The following is a 14,947-nucleotide window of genomic DNA, read 5'->3' on the forward strand; positions in this document are numbered from 1 at the left end:
TATAATAAACTGATAATTTTGTTGTTTATCAAATAAACCTTGTTGGTGTATTTTATTCTGGGATTAAAAAATAGAGTATATGATTGGTTGTATTGGTAACTGAGGAAATATTTAAATAGATGTTGTGACCTGTGGAGAAGTGGAACTAGAAAAGACAATACATACCTTTCACCTCGATCATAACAGCAGACTAACAAACAAAAATGGCTAAAGAATAAAGATGAATATAGTTTCCTAAATTTTTATTGTAAAATAAGTTGTAAATGCAATCATACAGAATACATTTATGACTTTGTTACAAATAGCAAAGTGATAGTTCTGTCAACTCAAAGTTGAAAGGTTATCGGTTAAGGGCGTACTCCAAAAGTTGAGCACATATCTAGGGTAACATTGCATTGTTTAAGGGACTGTGAGGTGCTAAACTAAGGCCTGTCTACCTGTTTAGGGGGACATTAAAGGCATATATGATATTATTTGAAGACCAGGGAGCAGGGCTGGTCAGCCAAAACCAGCAAAAACAAACTAATTGGTCATTCGTCTCATTGTTATTTGTGAGATATTATTGTATGCAAAATGGTTGCTGCATTTATCCATGTAACTATGCAATATAATTAGTTGTGTCTGAAGTGTGAGGCCTATAAATGTCTATCATGTAACTGGACTTGAAAAGTCTGTTCTTAAATTAAAAATTCCATTTTTTTTCACATACTTCTCATATCTTATAAAGTAGAGGTATGTGTTATTAAGATAGAGGCTCCAAAATTCCACAGGGACTACTGGAATCCCTCAAAGTAAACAGGGAGGCCAGGTTATATCCAGTTTTTACTGTTTCTAACAATTTCAGCAGAACTTTCCTCTGTCCCTTAAAAGGGAGATGTGGACTCCTGAAACTGGAAGTTCCTACAACTGAGCCTTAGTCTGGACCTGTCATTTCAGGGGGTGCCAGTACACCAATGTAGATGTCTCTGACCACTAGCTCCACTGAGCCGCTCTGTACTGGCCGCTGACCACTTAACCTTAGTTTGATTGCACTACTTCTTTCATAAAGGTGAATTCTGCCGTGAAAGTAACAGCGAAGTTAACAGCAATCACCACTATTAATTTGTAAATCAGATAGCAATTTCCAGTTATTACACATGCACAGTTAAACCAGAAGTTGCTGCCTGAGATGCCCGGCTCCCCTGGAAGCTGTACAAAAATATTATCTCGCCATCGGACTCACCAGTGAAGTACACGGAATGGCATTATGTTGCCGTACTTACCTGTTAGCTACAGACGAAACTTACCATGAAAAGTTAGCGCCTATCCATTCCAGTCTAGGTATCTTTTTGAACAGTGTAGTAAGGGTTAATTACTGCCAAGCAAACTGTCTAGCGCTGAAAATTAACTTTTACAAACATGGACTCTCATTCCTTCCTCTTTTAATTATTGCTGGAGATTTAAAAATTATATATTTTTTATTTTTCTTTCTGCCTTTTATCTTGCTCTATTAATCCAATTTCTTATCCTCCCTCTATTTTAATTTCTGTACCGATTTGACAATGAATTCAATATTCCTATTTACACTTCCTGGATCAGACTGTGCTGCTTATTAAATTTCTATGATATAAATTTATAAGGCTGAAGGCACAGTGAATCAACTTTTATTCTTTGGGCAGGCAGGGTAGAATTTAGGACAGAGGAACATTGAAACCTACAGGACTAGAAAGAAAATCTATTGCAGTCCAGCTGGATTATCCAAATGTTTGAAAAAAAGAATTCCATGGCACACAAATTGATCATTTAAGGCAGATAAATAAAACAGACATGTTCTAACCTCACTCTGAAGTGCCAAAATGTTCTGGCTCCAACTCTGCTACTGTTCAAGGCACTATATGGGCAGAATTTAATGAACTTGTTGTGGGTCCTGGCGGCAGACCCGAAAGTGTGTGCCATTGTCATTCGTCACGTATGCAGCTGGCCCACTGCGATCACGCGGTAGGCAGCCAATTATCTTAATAGAGGCATGGGGCCTGGCCAATCACGTGCCAGGGGCTGTCGGTGAGGCACCAATGGCATCATCAGTGAAGGCAACGCAGGTGCTGGCACCATCTTTAAAATGCTGCCAGTCCTCCTTAACCTACTGCTTCACTTACTGTCTTTGCTGCTGGTTTGCCTTTGATGAAGTTTTGCCAATGCTGAACTGCTGAAGCCCGCTGTCTGGAGTCCCTCTGATGCTGAACTGCTAAACCCCCTGCCTGGAGACCCTCTGCTGCTGAACTGCTGAACCCCTGTCTGGAGTCCCTCTGCTGCTGATTCAAGTCCGGTACACTCTCTGGCGTAGGTCTGTCCTTCTTGGAATGGCCGGTTGCTGCTGCTCACATTGTGGAGCTTTATGGGCAGGCTGACTCTTGGCCCTCCCTCCATTGGAGGCGCAGCATCACACCACGAGTGTAGAGAAATACAGGGTGTACCAAGGTGCCCAGTGGGCCTACAGAGTGCTGTCAATGCAAAGATGATCCTGCCCTATGAACTGAGCTTTTGCGACTTCTCCGGGCACTCTCCCTGATGGCCCTCAGTGCCCAGTTTTGCTGGTGGCCCATCCCTCTCATCCAGCAGTATGGGAAACCACACATCTCATCTAACGGTTTGGTCACCTGGTAAAGTCACACAAAACCGAGGGTTGTCCCTTTTGCAGAGCCCCCGAGATCATGATTCCCCCCCCTTGCAGAGACCCACAGACCCCAATCCCCCTTGCAGAGACCACCAGGATCGCGACCGTCCTTGAGAGTGCACAGCACTGCTATCAAACAATGGCCTCCGCGTCCCCCTCTTCCCTGATGCAGCACTGTTGATGGCTGCCTACCCATCGTGGCACTGAAGCCAGCTTTTAACGGTCATGAACCCGGAGGCAGGTGTGTGTTGCCCACTGTTCACCAAGTCACAAGCCCACTATTAAATCGATGTGAATTAGATGCAAATGCATGACAATTAACTGCTCAGAAATTTAAAATAGATTCCTGTCACGTCGGGGCGGCAATGCTGCCTTGGTCCTTTTCCACCTCTGAATAAATCTGGAACTGACGTTATGTGCCGGATTCCCGGACAGACACTTCCACCACGATTATCCGTCCCCCCATACCACCAGTCCTGCTTCAAACAGTCACACAAAATTCTTTCCTATAAATACAAGCTGTTGTTGTCTTCGTAATGCCTCCCGCAAAAACGCGTCTTTGCCTATTATAGGTAAAATAAAACAGAAAATGGTTGAAATATAGCCATCCAGCCAGCATCAGAAAGAGAGAGAGAAATGTATTAATTTATGCTTCATCCTACACTTGGGTATTGATTAACAGTTCACTGTGGTCTTGAATGCATTTCTCTCTCCCTGTGTCTCTCTGTTTGATGTTGCCTGACTGATCTGTTGTACATTTAGTCCAATCTGATTGGTTAAGGAGATACACGGTTACTTGCTCTGTTCACGCAGGCCCAAGATGCACTGTAGAGAGTGCTGTGCTTTTTTGATGGATGGCTGACAGGAAGTTGTCACGCAACAGCTCATGGAAAGTCTATGGGCAAGTGTAAACTTGGCGTTGAGAGCGAATTCTGGCCCAACATCACTATCATCATAAGTCGAGCTCAGTGCCAAAGCAGAAAATTATTCTCAGTGCCTCATTAATGTGTTTATTCACAAACAAAGTTTACTTTCTGCCTCCAGTAAGTGCCAACTTATGCTGTGAGTAGATTTCTTTCAGTTCTGATCAAAATTACCCAGCGCAATATCCTTCCTTCTCAATTTGCCTTTTCACAGGTGCCAAAAAAGCAGCAGGTGACGGCTTTAAGAAACAGCCTGGGGAAGAGGCATTAGCAACACTATAATTACCATTCTGAGACAGTGCAGCAGCAGCTTGACACGAGTGCAGATGTTGTTTAATAGGCATTTTGTCAAATTACCTAGTCTGCCTTTACTAGTACATCTGCTGCACTTTGCACAAAATCAGTTTAGGTGAGCACCTTGATGTCCAATAAAGTGATTCAACTCACAAAAAATATGAGGAGGATGATATAATGGTTTGAATTATGCTGACAGTGAATTCAAAAGAGGTAATGTTCAAGGGCATTTGGGAAGGAGCGAGAGAATATTCAGGGGAGACAGCTAACACCTTTAGAAAGGCATAGGCATTTTTACAGGACAGAAAGTAGCTCCTGGCATTTTTTTATTTGTTCATGGGATGTGAGCATCACTGGCAAGCCAGCATTTATTGCCTAATTGCTCTTGAGAAAGTGGTGGTGAGCTGCCTTCTTGAAATGATGCAGTCCATGGAATGTAGGTACACCTACAGTGCTGTTAGGGAGGGGGTTCCAAAATTTTGACCCAGTGACAGTGAAGGAACGGCGATATAGTTCCAGGTTAGGATGGTGTGTGACTTGGAGGGGAACTTGCATGGTGGTGTTCCCATATGTCTACTGCCCTTATTCTTCGAGGTGGTAGAGGTCATGGGTTTGGAAGGCACTGTCGAAGGAGCCTTGGCGAGTTGCTGCAGTGCATCTTGTAGATGATACACACTGCTGCCAGACTGTGTTGGTGGTGGAGGGCATGAATGTTTAAGGTGATGGATGGGGTAAAGATCCAACGGGCTGCTTTGCTTGGATGGTGTTGATCTTCTTGAGTGTTGTTGGAGCTACACTCATCCAGGCAAGTGGAGAGTATTCCATCACACACCTAATTTGTGCCCTGTGGATGGTGGAAGGCTTTGGGGAGTCCGGAGGTGAGTTACTCATTGCAAAATTCCCAGCCTCTGACCTGCCCTTGTAGTCACAATATTTATATGGCTAGTCCAGTTAAGTTTCTGGTCAACAGTAACCCCCAGGATGTTGATAGTGCGGGATTCAGTGACAGTAATGTCATTAAACATCAAGGGGAGATGGTTAGATTTCGTCTTGTTGGAGATTGCCATTGCCTGGCACCTGTGTGGTGCGAATGTTACTTGCCACTTATCAGTCCAAGCCTGAATGTTGTCCAGGTCTTGCTGCATGTGGCACGGACGGCTTCAGTATAATTAAAATGTCCCTTTAGGGCATTGGTGCTTGGCTTAAAATAATCATGAGAATTGGAAATGGCTTTTTATGTCTGAAAGTCCAGTCAAAAGGATAAATTTCATTGATTTGTGCTCTTGGTGCGAAGCTAAGGAGTAGAAATGCTGTTTTAGCAAATGCCAGAAATTTGAAATTAAAGCAGAAAGTGGAGTAAATGTGTAGCAGCTTATTCAGTCAAAATCAAAGAGAGAGAAAGAAATGCATTCAGAATTGCATTGAATTGTTAATCAGAATTCAAGTGTAGGATTGAAACATAAATTAATACATTATGAATCATAAATTAATACATATCTCTCCCTCTTTCTGATGCTGACTGAGCTGCTGTATATTTGCACATTTTCTGTTTTATTTTATCGATTATAGGCAGAAATGTCTTTTGCAGAAGGTCTTGGGAAGACAATAACAACTTGTACTTTTCTAGTGCCTTTAACAGCAGCAGAGTTAGAGCCAGAACATTTTGGGCACTTAAGAGTGAGGTTAAAACATGTCCACTTCATTTAATTGACTTGAATCATCAATGTGTATGTAATGGAATATTTTTCAAATATTTGGACAATCCAGATGGATTACAATAGTCTTCTCTAGTCCTGTAGATTTTAAAGTTCCTCTGTCCTGAATTCTACCCTGCCCACTTGAAGAAAAACATTCAATTCAGTGTGTCAGAGAAACATAGAAAATAGGAGCAGGAGTAGGCCATTTGGCCCTTCGAACCTGCTCCACCATTCATTATGACCATGGCTGATTATCCAACTCAATAACCTGTTCCAGCTTTCGCCCCATACCCTTTGATCCCTTTAGAACCAAGAGCTATATCTGATTCCTTTTTGAAAACAGTCAATGTTTTGGCCTCAACTGCTTTCTGTGGTAGTGAATTCCACAGGCTCACCACTCTCTGGGTGAAGAAATTTCTCCTCATCTTAGTCCTGAAAGGTTTACCCCATATCCTTAGACTATGACCCCTGGTTCTGGACTCCCCCACCATCGGGAACATCCTTCCTGCATCTATCCTGTCAAGTTGTGTCGAAATTTACAGGTTTCTATGAGATCCCCCCTCACTCTTCTGAACTCCAGCGAATATAATCCTAACCGACTCAATCTCTCCTCATATGTCAGTCCCGCCATCCCAAGAATCAGTCTGGTAAACCTTTGCTGCACTCCCTCTATAGAAAGAACATCCTTCCTCAGATAAGGAGACCAAAACTGCACACAGTATTCCAGGTGTGGCCTCACCAAGGCCCTGTATAATTGCAGCAAGACATCCCTGCTTCTGTACTCAAATCCTCTCGCTATGAAGGCCAACATACCATTTGCCTTTTTTACTGCCTGTTGCACTTGCATGCTTACATTCAGCGACTGGTGTATGAGAACACCCAGGTCTCACTGCATATTCCTCTCTCTCTCAGTTTATAGCCATTCAGATAATAATCTGCCTTCCTGTTTTTGCCACCAAAGTGGATAACCTCACATTCATCCACATTATACTGCATCTGCCATGCATTTGCCCACTCACTCAACTTGTCCAAATCACCCTGAAGCCTCTCTGCATCTTTATCAAACTCACCCTCCCACCCCGTTTTGTGTCATCTGCAAATTTGGAGATATTACATTTAGTTCCCTCAACTAAATCATTAATGTATATTGTGAATAGCTGGGGTCCTAGCACCGATCCCTGCGGTACCACACGAGTCACTGCCTGCCATTCAGAAAAAGACCCATTTATCCCTACCATTTGCTTCCTGTCCGCCAAACAATTTTCTATCCATCGCAATACACTCCCCCAATCCCATGCGCTTTAACTTTACATGCTAATCTCTTATGTGGGACTTTGTCGAAAGCCTTCTGAAAGTCCAAATAAGCCACATCCACTGGCTCCCCCTCATCAAATCTACTAGTTACATCCTCGAAGAATTCTAGTAGATTTGTCAAGCATGATTTCCCTTTCATAAATCCATGCTGACTCTGTCCGATTTTACCACTGTTCTCCAAGTGCTCTGCTATAGAATCTTTGATAATGGACTCTAGAATTTTCCCCACTACCGATATCAGGCTGACTGGTCTATAATTCCCTGTTTTCTCTCTACCTCCCATTTTAAATAGTGGGGTTACATTAGCTACCCTCCAATCTGTAGGAACTGTTCTAGAGTCATTAGAATCTTGGAAGATGACCACCAATGCATCCACTATTTCTAGGACCACTTCCTTAAGTACTCTGAGATGCATACCATCGGGCCCTGGGAACTTATCGGCCTTCAATCCCATCAATTTCCCCAACACCATTTCTCGACTAATACTGATTTCTTTCAGTTCCTCTCTCCCACTTCCCCAACATTTCTGGTATGATATTTGTGTCGTCCTTTGTGAAGACAGAATCAAAGTATGCATTTAGTTGGTCAGCCAGTTCTTTATTCCCCTTAATAAATTCCCCTGTTTCTGACTGTAAGGGACCTACATTTGTCTTCACCAATCTTTTTCTCTTCACATACCTACAGAAACCTTTACAGTCAGTTTTTATGTTCCCCGCAAGCTTGCTCTCGTACTCTATTTTCCCTTTCTTAATCAATCCCTTGGTCCTCCTTTGCTGAATTCTAAACTGCTCCCAATCCTCAGGTCTGTTGTTTTCCTGGCAAATTTATATGCCTCTTCCTTGGATCTAATGCTATCTCTAATTTCCCTTGTAAGCCATGGTTTGGCTACCTTTCCCATCTTGATGAAGAATTCTATCATATTATGGTCGCTCATCCCCAAGGGGTCTTGCACCACTAGATTGTCAATTATTCCTCTCTCTTTACACAATACCCAGTCTAGGATGGCCTGTTCTCTGGTTGGTTCCTCAACGTATTGGTCCAGAAAACCATCCCGTATACACTCCAAAAATTCCTCCTCTACGGTGTTGTGACTAATTTGATTTGCCCAATCTATATGCAGATTAAAGTCACTCATAATTACAGATGTTCCTTTATTGCATGCATCTCTAATTTCCTATTTAATGCCATTCCCAACATCACCACTACAGTTTGGGGGTCTATATACAACCCCCACTAATGTGTTTTGCCCCTTAGTGTTTCTCAGCTCTACCCATACAGATTCCACATCGTCAGAGCTAATATCTTTCCTCACTATTGCGTTAATTTCCTCTTTAACCAGCAATGCAACTCCACCGACTTTTGCTTTTTGTCTGTCCTTCTTAAATACTGAATATCCCTGGATGTTCATTTCCCATTTCTGGTCACCTTGCAGCCATGTCTCCGTAATCCTGACTAGATCATACCCGTTTATATCTATTTGTGTGATTGATTCATCCACTTTATTGCGAATGCTCCACGCGTTAAGGCGCAAAGCGTTAAGGCTTGTCTTTTTAACATTACTTGTCTCCCCAATAATTTTCACTGTGTCCTTGTTTGATTCTGGCCCTTGATTTCTCTGCCTATCACTTTTCCTATTCCCCTTACTGTCTTTTGTTCTTTTCTTTAATTCCCCCCCTCCTCTGACTCCTTGCAAAGGTTCCCATCCCCCTGCCATTTTAGTTTAAACCCTCCCCAACCACTCTAGCAAATACTCCCCCTAGGACATCAGTCCCGGTCCTGCCCAGGTGTAACCCGTCCAGTTTGTACTGGTCTCATCTCCCTCAGAACTGGTCCCAATGCCCCAGGAATCTAAAACCCTCCCCCTCACACCATCTCTTAGGCCACGTATTCATCTGATATATCCTGCTATTTCTACTCTGACTAGCACGTGGCACTGGTAGTAAGCCTGAGATCACTACCTTTAAGGTCCTACTTTTCAACTTACTTTCTAGCTCCCTATATTCTGCTTTTAGGACCTCATCCTTTTTTTTTTACCTCTGTCGTTTGTATCAATGTGTACCACGACCACTGGCTGTTCACCCTCCCCCTTCAGAATGTCCTGTAACTGCTCTGAGACATCCTTGACCCTCCCACCAGGGAGGCAACATTCCATCCTGGAGTCTCTTTTGCAGCCACAGAAACACCTATCTATTCCCCTTACAATTGAATCCCCTCTAACTATTGCATTTCCACATATTTTACTCCTCCCCTGTGCAGCAGAGCCAACCGTGGTGCAACGAATTTGGCTGTTGCTGCTTTCCCCTGATAGGCCATTCCCCCCAACAGTATCCAAAGCTGTATATCTGTTTTGCAGGGGAATAGCCACAGGAGATTCCTGCACTGCCTGCCTAGACCTCTTGCTCTGCCTGGTGGTCACCCATTCCCCTCCTGCCTGTGCGGTCTGAGCCTGCAGTGTGACCACCTCTCTATACGTGCTATCCATGATACTCTCCACCTCCTGGATGCTCCAGAGTGTCCCCTGCTCACACAGAGATACAACACTGAAACAGGCCCTTCAGCCCACCGAGTCTGTGCTGACTAACAACGACCCACTTAAACTAATCCTACATTAATCCCATATTCCCTACCACATCCCCACCATTCTCCTACCACCTACCTACACTAGGGGCAATTTACAATGGCCAATTTACCTATCAACCTGCAAGTCTTTAGCTGTGGGAGGAAACCTGAGCACCCGGCAGAAACCCACAGGGACACAGGGAGAACTTACAAACTCCACACAGGAAGTACCCAGAACTGAACCCGGTCACTGGAGCTGTGAAGCTGTGGTGCTAACCACTGCACCACTCCAGCTCTGAAACCCGGGCTTCCAGGAGCTGCAGCTGGACACACTTCCTGCACACATGCTAGTCCCGGGCACTGCAATTGTTCCCGGCTTCCGACATGGAGCACGAGGAGCACACCACGGCTTTGAGCTCTCCTGCCATGACTTAACCCTTTAAACTAAATTAAACCTTCTGGAAGATCTTAATGTCCAATAATATCAATTACTCTAGGGCCCTTCTTCCCTGGCCCTCGTTCCTACAGAACTCCCTAAAAAAGAACACGACTTACTTTACACTACTTACTTTATTTGAAATAAACTTTAAACTTCAGCCTTGTCTTCAGCCTTATAAATTGATGTCATAGAAAGTTTTGGAGATGATTCTCCAGGAATATTCAAAGGTGTTTGTATGGGCAAAAATGGTGGCATGTAACTACTATAAATACAGTGAAATTTCTGTGCTCCAGACAAATGGCAGATATTTTCATGAGGTTTGTCCTAATAAGGCTGTCAATGCCTTGGAGCGGTTGTAATGAAGATTTATTCAAATGATAAGAGAAACCATGGACTTCAGTTATGTGGAGAGGCTAGATAAATTGAGATAGTTCTCTTCAGAGCAAAGAGGATTAAGGGGAGATTTAACGGAGGTGTTCAAAATCATGAATGGTTTTGACAGAGGAAATAAGGAGAATTGTTTCCACTGGCAGGCCAGCCAGTAACCAGAAAATGCAGATTTAAGATAATTGGCGAAAGGACCAAAGAGAAAAATGAGGAGAATTGTTTTTATACAGTGATTGTTATATGGAATGAATATGGAATGAAAGGGTGTTGGAAACACATTCAATAGTAACGGGAATAGGAATAATACTTGAAAAGGAAACATTTGCAGCATAATGGGAAAAGAGCAAGAGAATGGGACTAATTCGAAACCTCTTACAAGGAGCTGGTATAGCCACGCTGGGCTAAACAGACTCCTTCTGTACTGTAAGATTCTGTGATACTTCAGTGGAAGGTCAAAACACGAGAGAAACAGTGTAAATGGGTTTCAATAATTTTCCCACGAACGTCACATCAGGCACTTGGGAGAATCCCAGAGTCATTTCAACCTCTAGATCTTTACTGTAAAGCATTTCTCTCAGTGGATCAAGAGGAATAGGTTGAACTAGGATTTGAGCCTTGATTTCAGCACAGAAAGTATGCAGGAAGCAGGAGCAGCATTTAGAACTCAGCAGGAATAAGAGAGTTCACAGCAGCAATGAGACCACACCTGCAGTACTGTGTAAAGTTTTGGTCTCTTTATCTAAGGAAGGATATACTTGCCTTGGAGGGATGCAATTAAGGTTCACTGGACTGATTACTGAGATGATGGTATTGTCCTATGAGAAAGGATTGAGTAGATGAGGTCTATATTCCTAGAATTTAGAAGAATGAAGGTGATCTCATTGAAACATAAAATTCTTAAAGGGCTTAATAATATAGATGTTCGGAGGATGTTTCCCCTGCTGGGGAGTCTAGAATGAGGGGACATAGACTCAGAATAAAGGATCAGCTTTTTAGGACTCAAGTGAAGAGAAATTTCTTCACTCAAAGGGTTGTGGATCTTTGAATTCTCTACCCCGTGAATCCTCAGTCATTTTAGTATATTCAAGACAGAGATTGATTAATTTTTGTGTACCAAGGGAATTAAGGGATATGGGGACAGTGGGGAAGACACATTGTACCAGTAACAGCATTTCAGTGGTGCCCACCCCAAACTAGCGGTCAAAATGTCAGACTAGTACCGTGTCACTCTGATAAAGAAGAGGCCCAGGAAGTGCCATGGGGCATTTTTAATTAAAGATAATCAATCCTGTCGGGGATGAGGGTTTGAGGCCTTTCGAGGAACCAGCTCTCAGTTAACTAAAGATGTTTGGAGGTCTTATAAGGGTCAACTGACAGAATTCATGGGGTGGCCTAGGAAACACCCCAGGCTCAGACAAAGAGGACATTTGAAAAGATATGGCCATATTCCCTACTATAAAATGGCAGGACATAAGAAATGGGGCAGAACCACAACCCGACTGAGTTCCACCCATTTTCTCTAAGTCATTGAGTTAATTTGAGACAGAAATCAATAGATTTTTGGGCACCAAGGGAATCAAGGGGTATGGGGATAGTGCGGGAAGGTTTAATTGAGCTGGAAGAGCAGCCATGGACGTTGGCTTATGTTCCTTTGTTAAAGCACAAAAGTTATCACAATCATTGAGTTAGTGAATAGCTTTTCTATTAAAATAATCAGTTCAAGGCAAAGGTTTCTCTGGGGCATGGACTAACTCTTTACATTTCCTAGTGGAAAACTGTTACTGGATTAAGAGATGGAACTACTTCACAATAATGCTTCATGGGTTCTTGTGTGATATCATTCTTATTTTTTCACCTAACCACACATGAATAACAAAGTTTTTAACTATCCGTCTACCCTACTCCATGAATTGCTTGCATTCTCAATGTATTGAAGAGGAGTTTCTTGGATAAGTGGTTTTAGTTTAGTTTTTAGTTTAGAGATACAACACTGAAACAGGCCCTTCGGCCCACCGAGTCTGTGCCGACCATCAACCACCCATTTAAACTAATCCTACACTAATTCCATATTCCTACCACATCCCCACCTGTCCCTATATTTCCCTACCACCTACCTCTACTAGGGGCAATTTATAATGGCCAATTTACCTATCAACCTGCAAGTCTTTTGGCATGTGGGAGGAAACCGGAGCACCCAGAGGAAACCCACGCAGACACAGGGAGAACTTGCAAACTCCACACAGGCAGTATCCAGAATTGAACCCGGGTAGCTGGAGCTGTGAAGCTGCGGTGCTAACCACTGCGCCACTGTGCCGCCCATCAAAGTTCTGACAAAGCTCTTAACTTTGTTAAGTTCATTATCAGCATGAGTAATTGCTTCCATGGAATGGCAACTAATATATCTGAACAGATGGAACTGAACAAAGTGACCTTTTCTTTTGAGTCAGTAGCATTTCCACCAGCAGTAAAACACAGAGCCATGCAAATATATTACCATTGCAAAACCATTCTTCAGAGAGAGAAAAATATATTTACAGATTGAAAAGTGACAGTTGGTTAATCAGACATTGTAACATTTAAGCTACAGGCAATACAGAATTTTGATATACCTGGAGCAAACTAATTAGAGTGGGAAGCAGTAAATACACAACAGTGAGTGGTAGGCTGTTTCAAGTCACAGTTGTTTAGATTTAAATTTGTACCATCATTGTGGGAATATCTCCCATGCTCTGTGCCTGACCGCAGCTCAAACTGATTTTTTTTTGCTGTGGAAATTTTGTGTAAAGTTTAACTTTGACGAGATAGTTCTCTTCCTCATGTTGCTATAGATCTGGTGAATGATATGACAGGAGTTGGGGAGGTGGTGTGGACGCCTGTGGCAAGTGACCCTATGGGAAGGCTCAGTTGGAAGACATGCTCAATTTAATACAGGGAAATCATATGCACCTGGTATCAATCGCCAGATAGAAACTCATCATTAGATATAAGTTTTCCTCTCTCTTCCCCCACCATACCCCCCCCCTGCAATACTCACTAATCTGTATAAATATAGAAAAGCATAAGGAGAGCATAATATTTAAGTCTCCAAGAGACTAGCTGAATCAGGTATACTGTATAACTATAAAGAAGGCTGACACCCACACGTTTTCCCATATCCCTTCTGCAGTTTGCTAAGGGGAAATTAAAACATTGAGTAATTTTTCAAATTGTTTAAACAAACATTCTCACCCACTGGCAAGGATGGTATTATGCTGCAGGAAACCCTAACTAGAAAACAATGGGCTGAGTATTCATTGCCGATGTCTGTGAGCTCCATTTTAGCTGAGCTCAGAGACGTAATATCACCCCTTACAGGCTTGCATGAAATCTCAGTGATTCTGAGAAAGATTCCTATGAAATAACAAATCACATTGATCTGACTTTAGAGCAGACCAAGTTTATAGTAGATTTAAGATGCCATTGATGGGAAGATGCAAAGGAACTTAGGAATATTCTGTAAGTGACAAGCAGCTTGGGGCAATGGTAATGTAGCAGCTATATTACTGGACTAGTAATCCACAAAATATGAATTCACATCCCACCATGGCGGATTGAGAATTTGAATTCAGTTTTTAAAAAATGTGGAGATTAAAAAAGAATTGTTGTAAAAGCCCAACTAATTCACTGAAGTCCTTTAGAAAAGGAAATCTGTCATTCCTAGCTGGTTTGGCTCCAGTTCCATGTCAATGTCATTGACTTTTAATTGCCCTCTGAAGTGGCCTAGCAAGCCAATGCATTTTACTAAACTACTACAAAGAACACATGACTGCAGCAGTTCAAGAGAAAGGCCCATCACAACCTTCTCACGGATGACGAGGGATGCTAATAAAGTCGAACTTGCCAGAAATGCCCCATTCTGCGAATTGTTTTCAATGTGACAATCCTTTCGCTGTGGAGTACTCAAATTCATATATCACACAACTTTACAATCAAACTCCTCAGAAACATTTTCCCCAAGGCAAACTATTGCCGAAAGGAACTGCTGACAGGAAATAAAAGTAATGCTTACTTTAAGGGGTTAGGTAAGGAGAGGGAACTGACATAAAATTGCTATCAATCTCAGGGGTGGGACAAAAGAATTCAAATATACCTGCCAACTTTAGGGAAATAGGTGACTTGACAAAGAGGGCCCTATACCTGATTTATTCACATTAATAATCGGCATTTCACAGCCATATGTTCTGTAATGTGGGAACAGCATCATCACTGGTTTCCAGGATTAATCATCAGCCCTGATCATGGTATAGTTTCAGTTGCTGCAGCCCTTATAATGGCCAATTCTACAAACACAGGATGCACTGGGGTAGTTAACATGAAATATGAATGCAGGTGGGAAAAAAAAATTGGTCAGTTTTAACTATTTGTGAATTTTCCAGTGCCTTTCTTTCTAGGCTCCTGATCTATCTGTCAGGAAATGATCATGATTCACCAGTACAGCCAGGAGTAATTTGACAGCTGATCATGGGTATCCCACAGTGAGCTCCTCAAAACCTGGTTTCAATTGGATAGAAACCTCTGGAGAGATCCAACAAACCAAAGAAAGAAATATTTCAGCATCCCTTGGTAATGTTTACTCTGCAGCAAATAGGGAAGCTACAATAAAAGCAAAATACTGCAGATGCTGAAAATCTGAAACAAAACC

The sequence above is a fragment of the Heterodontus francisci genome, chromosome 5, assembly GCF_036365525.1.
Source record: "Heterodontus francisci isolate sHetFra1 chromosome 5, sHetFra1.hap1, whole genome shotgun sequence".
Classification (NCBI taxonomy): domain Eukaryota; kingdom Metazoa; phylum Chordata; class Chondrichthyes; order Heterodontiformes; family Heterodontidae; genus Heterodontus; species Heterodontus francisci.